Source organism: Anomaloglossus baeobatrachus, chromosome 6, assembly GCF_048569485.1.
Source record: "Anomaloglossus baeobatrachus isolate aAnoBae1 chromosome 6, aAnoBae1.hap1, whole genome shotgun sequence".
Classification (NCBI taxonomy): Eukaryota; Metazoa; Chordata; class Amphibia; order Anura; family Aromobatidae; genus Anomaloglossus; species Anomaloglossus baeobatrachus.
The window spans coordinates 421755483-421766315 of NC_134358.1; the positions used below are offsets into that span (position 1 = coordinate 421755483).

Consider the following 10833-nt stretch of genomic DNA (forward strand, 5'->3'; position numbering starts at 1 on the left):
GCTGCGCGGGAGGATTGGTAAGTATATTCTCCTGCTTTAACCCTTTTATTTTACAGGTAAGATTTGGCCGCATAGACTTATATGGGGTTCGGTGTTTGGGTTCAAGTCTAGTCTCAAACTGGACTTTTTTTTAAAGCCCAGTCGGAACCAGCGGACCCAAACATCTGCGGGTTCACTCATGTCTACATATAATCCATACATGGATACATATAATCCATTCATACAAATGTACTTAACCATGGATTCATACCATTTTGTGGTGAACCAAGGGCGCATTGCACACCACCACCCCAGTTTTACTCCATGAAAACCCAACCTAAAATCTAATTCACACATCCATATAACATGGTCTGAGTAAAAATCATGACTTTAAGGCTGGGGCCACACGAGCAATACTGCGAGTGCATTGTATGATACTCGGCTCCCGCTCTGCTGGAGTGTAAGCTGAGTGTCACGCCACTGAGATCCAACCCGGCGATCACAGCACAGCTGCGGAGTACAGGGCGGGCACTGCAGAGGAAGGAAGGGACTAATCTTCCTATATCCTCCATTATCAGCTCATGTGTATATGACACTGCACTCTGGCGTAATGCGAGTTCAATGCGATGTTTCTCTTGCACCCATTGACTTGTATTGGTGCAAGAGAAAATTAATTAGATTCCACCCGCAGCATGCTGCAATTGTTTTCTCGGTCCGATCAGGGCTGAGACAAAAATCGCTCATGGGAGCGGCCCCATAGAGTAACATGGGTTCGGGTGGAATGCAATTTTTTTATCGCATTCCATACGCTTCGTTTTTCTCGACGTGTGTCCTTAGCCTAAAGCGGGCTTTACACGCTATGATATATCTAGCGAGATGTCGGCGGGGTCACGTCGTAAGTGACGCACATCCGGCATCGTTAGTGATATCGTAGCGTGTGACAGCTATGAACGAACAGAAATACTCACTTTCTCATTCATCGTTGACACGTTGCTCATTTTCTAAAAATTGAACGTCCTGTTGTTCATCGTACCCGAGGCAGCACACATCGCTCCGTGTGACAACCCGGGAACGAAGAACTGCAGCTTACCTGCGGCCGCCGGCAATGCTGAAGGAAGGAGGTGGGCGGGATGTTTACGTCCCGCTCATCTCCACCCCTCCGCTTCTATTGGCCGTGTGACGTCGCTGTGACGCCGAACGTCCCTCCCCCTTCAGGAAGTGGATGTTCGCCGCCCACAGCGAGGTCGTTCGGAAGGTAAGTACGTGTGACGGGGGTTTACTAGTTTGTGCAATACGGGCAACAAATTGCCCGTGCCGCACAAACGATGGGGGCGGGTGCGATAAAATATAAACTGGACTTTTAAATAAATAAATAAAAACAAATAAACAATAAAACTTAAAGCCAGAGTAAGACTCAACCAACCCATAATGTGCCAACCACAGTGCCATTATAATGCTCCCGCCATGTTCCCTCTTGATAACGTCATTGGCTGTAGTATTCCTGGTGTTACTAGAGGCGCAGGAGCCTAATGCGGGCGTCCCATGGTACGATCTATCGTGCGATCGCACGAGCGATTGTACCCGCCCCCGTCGTTTGTGCGTCACGGGCAAATCGCTGCCCGTGTCGCACAAAGTCGTTAAACCGCCGTCACACATACTTACCTGCTGAGCGACCTCGCTGTGGGCGGCGAACATCCTCTTCCTGAAGGGGGAGGGACGTTCGGCGTCACAGCGACATCACACAGCAGCCGGCCAATAGAAGCGGAGGGGCGGAGATGAGCGGGACGTAACATCCTGCCCACCTCCTTCCTTCCGCATAGCCGGCAGGTGCCACGGGATGCAGGTAAGTTGTGTTCATCGTTCCCGGGGTGTCACACGGAGCGATGTGTGCTGCCTCGGGTATGATGAAGAACCGGCGCCATGAATAATAAACGATTTTTTAAAAATAAGCGACGTGTACACGACTCACGATTTGTGACCGATTCAGCATCGCTCGGAGGTGTCACATGAGACGACATCGCAAACGATGCCGGATGTGCGTCACGAAAATCGTGACCCCGACGATGCATCGCACGATAGATCGTCTAGTGTGATGCCCGCATAAGGATGCATGTGAGCGCCCCCTGATGGCTCACACCCATCTTCCAGGGCATGCAATAAAGGGGACAGAATGAAGAAATAACTGCATACTACATACAGTTTATATTATTTCAATGCTGTTAATGGTAGGCGCATTAAAGTGTATAGTTGGTGAACATCTTATATGTTAGCATATGTCAATTTTATCTTTCCAGTAGCTTTATGTCTGTGATGGATATGAAAGAAAAAAAACCCCTCTGCTCTTTTCTTTTAGGCCTGGCAGGTTGACACGCCCTGGATCCACACATGATGACCATCAACGGGAAGTAGTAGTTTGTGGGTGTTTATTGCTCGGGGCACACGCAGAAATATGTGTTCTCTAAGGATACGTGTCCACGATCTGTGTTACACGCTGCATTTATGCCGTGTTTTTTGGTGCAGTTTGTTGCCCAAAGGATTTTGTTCGGTGTTTGTGTTTATTTACTTTCACTTACAGATTAGTGATGGTCTCATAGACGTCTACCATTACTAATCTAGATCTTTGTGGCAGCTGTGGGCTGATTTTAACCTCTTATATTACCCTGATTGCCACCGCACCAGGGCAATCGGGAAAAGCTAGTTAAAATGCAGGGATTATCTCATCTAATGGATGTGACAATCCTGGGTGACTGCTGCTGATTTTTAGACTTGGGAGCCCAAAAAGGGTCTCCTCAGCCTGAGAATACCAGCTCCCAGCTGTCGGGCTTTATCATGGCTGGGTATCAAATTGGAGGGAACCGCAAGTGGTTTTTTTTAAATTATTTATTTAAATAATTTCTTTAAAAAATGCACGCAGTTCCTCTTATCTTCATACATAGCCAAGAGCCAAGATAAGCGCATGGCTGAGGAATGCACCCAGTAGCCGTGGGCTTTATCTATTCAAAGTTCATCATCAATTTCTCATTTTTCCAACAAAATTTACAAAACCATTTTTTAGGGACCACATCACATTTGAAGAAACTGAGAGGCCTAGGTGATAGAAAATACCGAAAATGTGAAATGCGAAAATACCTAGAATCGTTACATGTAGCATTTGGAGACCCCCTGAGGTGCCTAAACAGTGGAACTCCCCCACAAATGACCCCATTTTGGAAACTGGACTCCTCAAGGAATTTATCTAGATGTTTAGTGAGCACCTTGAACCCCCCGGTGCTTCACAGAATTTTGCAACGTTGTGCTGAAAAAATGAAAAAAAATATTTTTACCACAAAAATATTGCTTTAACCTCAAATCTTTCATTTTCACAAGGTGCCAAGGAAAAACGCACCATACAATTTATTGTGCAATATCTACTGAGTACGGCAATAGCACATCTGTGGTGTAAATATACTGTTTGGGTGCATGGCAGGGCTCAGAAGGAAAGGAGCGCCATTTGACTTTTTGAATGCAAACTTAGCTGGAATGGATGCCATGTCGCGTTTGGAGACCCCCTGAGGTACCTAAACAGTGGAGCTCTCCCACAAGTGACCCCATTTTGGAAACTAGACTCCTCAAGGAATTTATCTGGATGTTTGGTGAGCACCTTGAAGTCTCCGGCGCATCACAGAATTTTATAACGTTCAGCGGTGAAAATAAAAAAAATACATTTTTACCCCAAAAATTGTTACTTCAACCAGATAGCCTTTTTACCCACAAATGTAACAGGAAAAAATGCACCATAAAATTTATAGTGCAATTTCTCCTGAGTACGCTGACATCTCATATGTGGTCAAAAACGACTTCTAAGGCACAGTGCAAAGTGAAGAAGGGAAGGAGCGCCATATTTGAAATCAGATTTAGTTGGAATGATTTGCAGGTGCCATGTCACATTGGCAGAACCCCTGATGTGCTAGAACAGCAGAATCCCCCCACAAGTGACCACATTTTACAAACTGCACCCCTCAATGAATTCATGCAGGGGTGCAGTGAGCATATAGACATCACAGGTGTGTCACAAAATGTTATATTATTGGGCAGTGAAGAAAAAATAATTACATTTTTACCACTAAAATGTTGTTTTAACCTAAGATGTCCAATTTTCACAAGGGGAATAGGTATAAAAAAAACAAACCTTAATGGGTTACACAATTTCTCCTGAATGTGGCAATACCCCGCATGTGACTGTATAGTACTGTTTGGCTACACCACAGGGCTCGGGAGGGACAGAGTGCCATTCGATTTTTGGAGCACAGATTTTCCTAGAATAGTTTGCTGATTCCATTTTTAGAACCACTAAGTGGCAGAACAGAATAAATCCCCCTCAAGTGACCACATTTTGGAAATTACACCCTTCTGGGTATTCATCTACAAGCGTAGTGACGATTTAGTCCCTGGAAAACACCAATGGTGACAAACGCAGTGAGTGTTGCAGAATTAAAAATTGCAAATATTTTGGATCAGTTCCCATTTATCCTGTGCTCTATGCTGAGTGCTTACACCAGGGTTTTCATCTACATCTTCGAAATACATGATTCAGGTGAAACCCGCCACGGATCCATTCACTAATGAGGTAGCAAAGTTACTCCAGACTCCGTCTGAACTTTGTTCAGTGGTGTCTGTCTTTTCAAATGTGAACAAAAACTGTTGATGATGATGACTTTTGTGCACCTCAAATGAGGCGTAATAAGATGGACGCCGCCAAACCACAGGCCAGACGTGAGGTCAAAGTGACTCCCTCATTACAGTGAATTTTCCATTGGGATTTATATCTGAATCACATTTTTTCAGAGATTTACAAATAATCCCTGGTGTAAGCACTTAGCGTAGAGCACCGGATCAATATGAGCCGCACCGTACTGCGATCTTTTAGAGGCAGAATGAACAAATCAATAACAGTTGAAGAATTGGCTTTACTTATTTATTTTTTACTTACTTATTTGTTCACCTCGCGGTATAAGTGATTTGGCAGCTTTATTCTTCTGGTCAGTACAATTGCAGCGATACCAGGTATATATAGTTTTTTTTAGGTTTGGCTACTATCACACTAAAAAATGCTTTTTTACATAATAAAGATTTTTTTGCATCACTGGATTTTGAAGGCTATAGCTTTTTTATTTTTCTGCCGACAGAGTCATGTGAGAGCTTGTTTTTGCAGGATGAGTTGAAGTTTTTATTGGTACTATTTTTGGCCACTTAATAATTTTTGATCGCTGTATATTTCACTTTTGTCAGGCAGAATCAAGAAGAAACAGCAACTCAGAAATGTTTTTTTTGTTGTTTTTTTATGCCGTTCTCTTTGCCGGAAAAGTGGTAAGGCAGTTTTAGTCTTCGGTTCAGTAAGAAAAAGCGATACGACAATTATATAGGTTTTTTTATGTTTTGCCGCATTTACACCCCAAAAACTATATATAGAAAAAAAATAGTTTTTCCATTGTTGCATTCTGAGAGCTAGAGTTTATTTATTTTTCCGCTGACGGAGCTGTATGGTAGCTTGTTTTTATACAGGACAAGATGTTTTCAGCGGTACCATTTTCATCTAGATGTGACTTTTTGATTGCGTTTTATTCCACTTTTTTGTCAGCTGTATATTGAAAAGACATAGTTTTTGCTACATTTTTTAGTTATTTTTTTTACCGTGTTCACTGAAGGGGTTAACCAGTGTGACGGTTTTATAACTTGGGTTATTACGGACATGGCAATACCAAATGTGTGTTGTTTATTATATTTTTAACATAATATACACATATATTGGAATATTTTCTTTTTCCCAATTTTTTTTTTTTAAATACTTTTAACATTTTTTAAACTTTATTTTTACTTTTTTACTTAGTCCCTTTGTGGAACGTTCAGTGATCTGATCACTGATATAATCCACTGCAATGCTTGATCACTGCCGTGGATTGTAAATGTCAGAGCTGGACTTGCAGCCCTGACATTTGCCTCACACACCATCCATTTGGCATGGTCTGTGAGGCTCTCTGTAACTGGGTGACCTGGGGTCGTCATGGTGATGACCTAGAGTTGCCATGGCAGTGATTGGGTCCCTGTGATCGCATTACAGGGAAACAATCGCCCAAGAGAGGTAACGATTCCTCTCCCTGCCTTCTGAATGCTGGAATTACGATACTGGGTATGTCCTTGGTCGTTAAGGCTTAGACAGCCAGGACGTACACAGTAAGTCCAATGTCCGTAAGAGGTTAATCTATTAGTTAAAGAGGTATTCCCATCTCTAAGATCTTATCCCAATTTGTAGTAGGTGAAATAATAATAATATTAACAATTACCTCCAATTAGAAATGTAGTATAGTTCACCAGATACAGCCATATCTCTTACCTCATGTGCAGGGCATTGCAGCTTAGGAATCCATAGTTACAACCAGCAACTAACTGTCACTATATATGTGAACGTAACCATGGATATCTAAGCTGCAATGCCGTGCACATGAGGTAAGAGACATGGCTATATCAGGAGAACTATATTACATTTCTAGAGGAAATGTAGTATAGTTATATAGTATTGGAGGTATTTGCTATTATTATTATAGCTACTACATATTGGGATAGGATTTTAGAGATGGGAATAGCCCTTTGCTCATGAAAAGCTGTCCAATAAGCTCCACAGGATGCAATTTTATGATATGTTGCGGGGTTGTACAATTATATGTCTATCTGTCAATATCTATCTCTATAGCATTCATTGGTGTCCAAAAGGCTAGAAAAACACATGAGAAAAATGCAGACGTTTTTCCTGCCAAAAGACACAAAACAGTGCAGAAATTTCTGCATCTAAATACTTAACATGTGCACATAGCCTTAAAGTCAATGGATAAAAACCTGCTTCAGAGGGGAAAAAGGAATAAGGAAACACAGGAGCAATGAGGCTGCAGCTAGCGAGACATTGGAATTTGGCCTCTTCTCTCTCAGCCTGAGGGTGAAGGGTCTATTCACACCATCAAGGTTTTAGATGCACGCGATCAGGGGTGACGTCACTCAGGTGATTTGCGGTCACAAGTGGAGGACTCCAGCTGTGGCCGTGGGTAACCTGAGTGATGTCACCGCTTATCACGCAGCTCACTTCAGTTGCTGCGTGAAGCTCACAGAGGGCAGTCATGTTCTAAGGCGCTCGTTGTGCGCTCCAAATGTAGCAGTGGTGGAAGCGTCGAGTGGATTACGTCAGACCTGCAGGGGTGTTTTGGGGGTTACTAAAGTGGTGAAAGAGGGGTTTTTTTGCCTTTTATTTCAAATAAAGGATTTTTTCAGTGTTTGTGTTTATTCACTTTCACTTACAGATTAGTAATAGGGGGATGTCTCATAGACACTGCCATCACTACCCTCTGGCTTAGTGGCAGTTGTGGGCCACCATTAACTCCCTCATTACCCCGATTGCCACCACACTAGGGCAATCGGGAAAAGCCGAGTAAAGTGCCAGGACTGTCGCATCTAATGGATGTGGCAATTTTGGGCCGCTGCCGGTACATATTTTTAGGCTGGGGGGGGGTCAATAACCATTGCTATCCCCAGCCTGAGAATACCAACCCCTAGCCGTCGGGTTTTATCTGTGTTGGTATCATAATATGGGGAGATCCTTCGCCAACTTTATTCATTTTACTGTACAATCTAGACCTGCCCACCGGCGTCTGTGACTGGTTGCAGTTAGACAGCTGTCACTCAGCATGGGGGTGCATCTGACTACAACCAGTCACAGACGCCGTGGGTAGGGGAAGCAGTGAATATGTATGAACCTAATGAGCGGCCCAGGAAGAATGAGCGGCCGCGGGAGCAGTGTGACTGCCGCCCCTGTGACTTCGAAAGTATGAATTGCTCCTACCCCTCTGTGCTGAAGTCTGGTCCCCATTAACTTTATATGGGAACTGGTATCTGGCCCAATACCAGGGATCAATCCCCCACCGACCTTAAGTCAGCGGAGTATTGATCTGCCAGTCCTCCAAAATGCAGAGACAGGACGCAGAAAGAATCGACATTCTGCATCTGCTTTATAGTCAACACAATGATGCAGCAAAAAAAAAAAAAAACAACGTGCGCACAGCAAAAATGAAGTCTCATAGAGTCTTTGCTGGGGAAGGAAATGCACACAGTTTTGGGACCAAAACTGCATCCGAAAAATGCGGAAAAAAATGCAGCGTGTGCACAAAACCTAAGACATACAGTACAGACCAAAAGTTTGGACACACCTTCTCATTCAAAGAGTTTTCTTTATTTTCATGACTCTGAAAACTGTAGATCCACATTGAAGGCATCAAAAATATGAATTAACACATGTGGAATGAAATACTTAACAAAAAATTGTGAATCAACTGAAAATATGTCTTATATTCTAGGTTCTTCAAAGTAGCCACCTTTTGCTTTGATTACTGCTTTGCACACTCTTGGCATTCTCTTGATGAGCTTCAAGAGGTAGTCACCGGAAATGGTTCTCACTTCACAGCTGTGCCCTGTCAGGTTTAATAAGTGGGATTTCTTGCCTTATAAATGGGGTTGGGACCATCAGTTGTGTTGTGCAGAAGTCTGGTGAATACACAGCTAATAGTCCTACTGAATAGACTGTTAGAATTTATATTATGGCAAAAAAAGCAGGTAAGTAAAGAAAAACGAGTGGCCATCATTACTTTAAGAAATGAAGGTCAGTCAGTATGAAAAATTGGGAAAACTTTGAAAGTTTCCCCAAGTGCAGTGGCAAAAACCATCAAATGCTACAAAGAAACTGGCTCACATGAGGACCACCCCAGGAAAGGAAGACCAACAGTCACATCTGCTGCAGAGGATAAGTTTATCCGAGTCACCAGCCTCAGAAATCGCAGGTTAACAGCAGCTCAGATTAGAGGCCAGGTCAATGCCACACAGAGTTCTAGCAGCAGACACATCTCTAGAACAACTGTTTTAAGAGGAGACTTTGTGCAGGAGGCCTTCATGGTAAAATAGCTGCTAGGAAACCACTGCTAAGGACAGGCAACAAGCAGAAGAGACTTTCTTGGGCTAAAGAACACAAGGAATGGACATTAGACCAGTGGAAATCTGTGCTTTGGTCTGATGAGTCCAAATTTGAGATCTTTGGATCCAACCACCGTGTCTTTGTAGAAAAGGTGAACGGATGGATGGTGTGGGGGTGCTTTGCTGGTGACACTGTTGGGGATTCATTCAAAATTGAAGGCATACTGAACCAGCATGCCTACCACAGCATCTTGCAGCGGCATGCTATTCCATCCGGTTTGCGTTTAGTTGGACCATCATTTATTTTTCAACAAGACAATGACCCCAAACACACCTCCAGGCTGTGTAAGGGCTATTTGACTAAGAAGTAGATTGATGGGGTGCTACGCTAGATGACCTGGCCTCCACAGTCACCAGACCTGAACCCAATCGAGATGGTTTGGGGTGCGCTGGACCGCAGAGTGAAGGCAAAAGTGCTAAGCATTTCTGGGAACTCCTTCAACACTGTTGGAAGACCATTTCCGGTGACTACCTCTTGAAGCTCATCAAGAGAATGCCAAGAGTGTGCAAAGTAGTTATCAAAGTAAAAGGTGGCTACTTTGTAGAACCTAGAATATAAGACATATTTTCAGTTGTTTCACACTTGTTTGTTAAGTATTTCATTCCACATGTGTTAATTCATAGTTTTGATGCCTTCAATGTGAATCTACAATTTTCAGTCATAAAAATAAAGAAAACGCTTTGAATGAGGTGTGTCCAAACTTTTGGTCTGCACTGTATATGGGGAATACAGGTCTTTACGAGTCCTAAGAGCTGACGGGGGCTTCATGCGGTACTTCCCCGGACCTAATCTATATAGGGGGCTCTTCTGTTGGTGCGACTTTATCATTATAGTCCTGTTCTGATAATACACCTATTATACTTATACTACCAGAGTAACAACACGCTAGGAAGGATTCTCTGCAGTAAAGGTGTTGCTCTATTAGATACAATGTAATCACAGCTGATCAATGCTACATCTCCATATAACGCAGGGTCTGTCACTAAACACGAGTAATTGGAGTAATTATGGTTCTCTTGAACCTTGTATTTCTCAGGAATCACACAGTACAGTGTGTAAGGAGCGGTCACTAATGCCGGCAGCCCCCGCGCTGTCACCCGGTACCATCACTGATATTCTGCACTCACATGTCCGACCTCAGAGACACTTCCTGCTCGGCACAAGGACCTTTGATGATGTCATAACCACGTGTCAGTCACATGTGTGGGAGGAGTCACACTCCAGGCTGTTCAGCTGTGGACTGGTCCTCTCCTCTCGGCCGTTGATGGTCAGTGGTGAGGTCCGGTGCTGTGTGGTCATCGGGTCAGAAAGTGCAGAGCTCGTACTGAGCAACGGGAACCGGGGATTATTGGAGGGAAACACTGCTACATTACACACAGCTCTGCACTGCCAGATACACTGTACAGACACACACAGCTCTGCACTGCCAGATACACTGTACAGAGACACACACACAGCTCTGCACTGCCAGATACACTGTACAGACACACACAGCTCTGCACTGCCAGATACACTGTACAGAGACACACACACAGCTCTGCACTGCCAGATACACTGTACAGAGACACACACAGCTCTGCACTGCCAGATACACTGTACAGAGACACACACACACACAGCTCTGCACTGCCAGATACACTGTACAGACACACACAGCTCTGCACTGCCAGATACACTGTACAGAGACACACACACAGCTCTGCACTGCCAGATACACTGTACAGACACACACAGCTCTGCACTGCCAGATACACTGTACAGAGACACACACACAGCTCTGCACTGCCAGATACACTGTACAGAGACAC

General features: G+C 43.9%; 1 protein-coding gene across 2 annotated transcripts in view; it reads right to left on the bottom strand.

Annotated features, from left to right (window-relative positions):
• Nucleotides 1–10233, bottom strand: part of LARS2 (leucyl-tRNA synthetase 2, mitochondrial) — a 315249-nt gene extending 305016 nt beyond the window's left edge. Inside the window, exon 1 of one of the 2 annotated variants that reach the window (XM_075316613.1) lies at nucleotides 10153–10233. The gene's annotated coding sequence lies outside the window, so the exon portion shown is untranslated. Of the gene's footprint in view, nucleotides 1–4948; nucleotides 5030–10152 lie in introns of those variants that run through there. The other variant, XM_075316614.1, reaches the window with a different exon arrangement.
• Nucleotides 10234–10833: the final 600 nt, after the last annotated feature.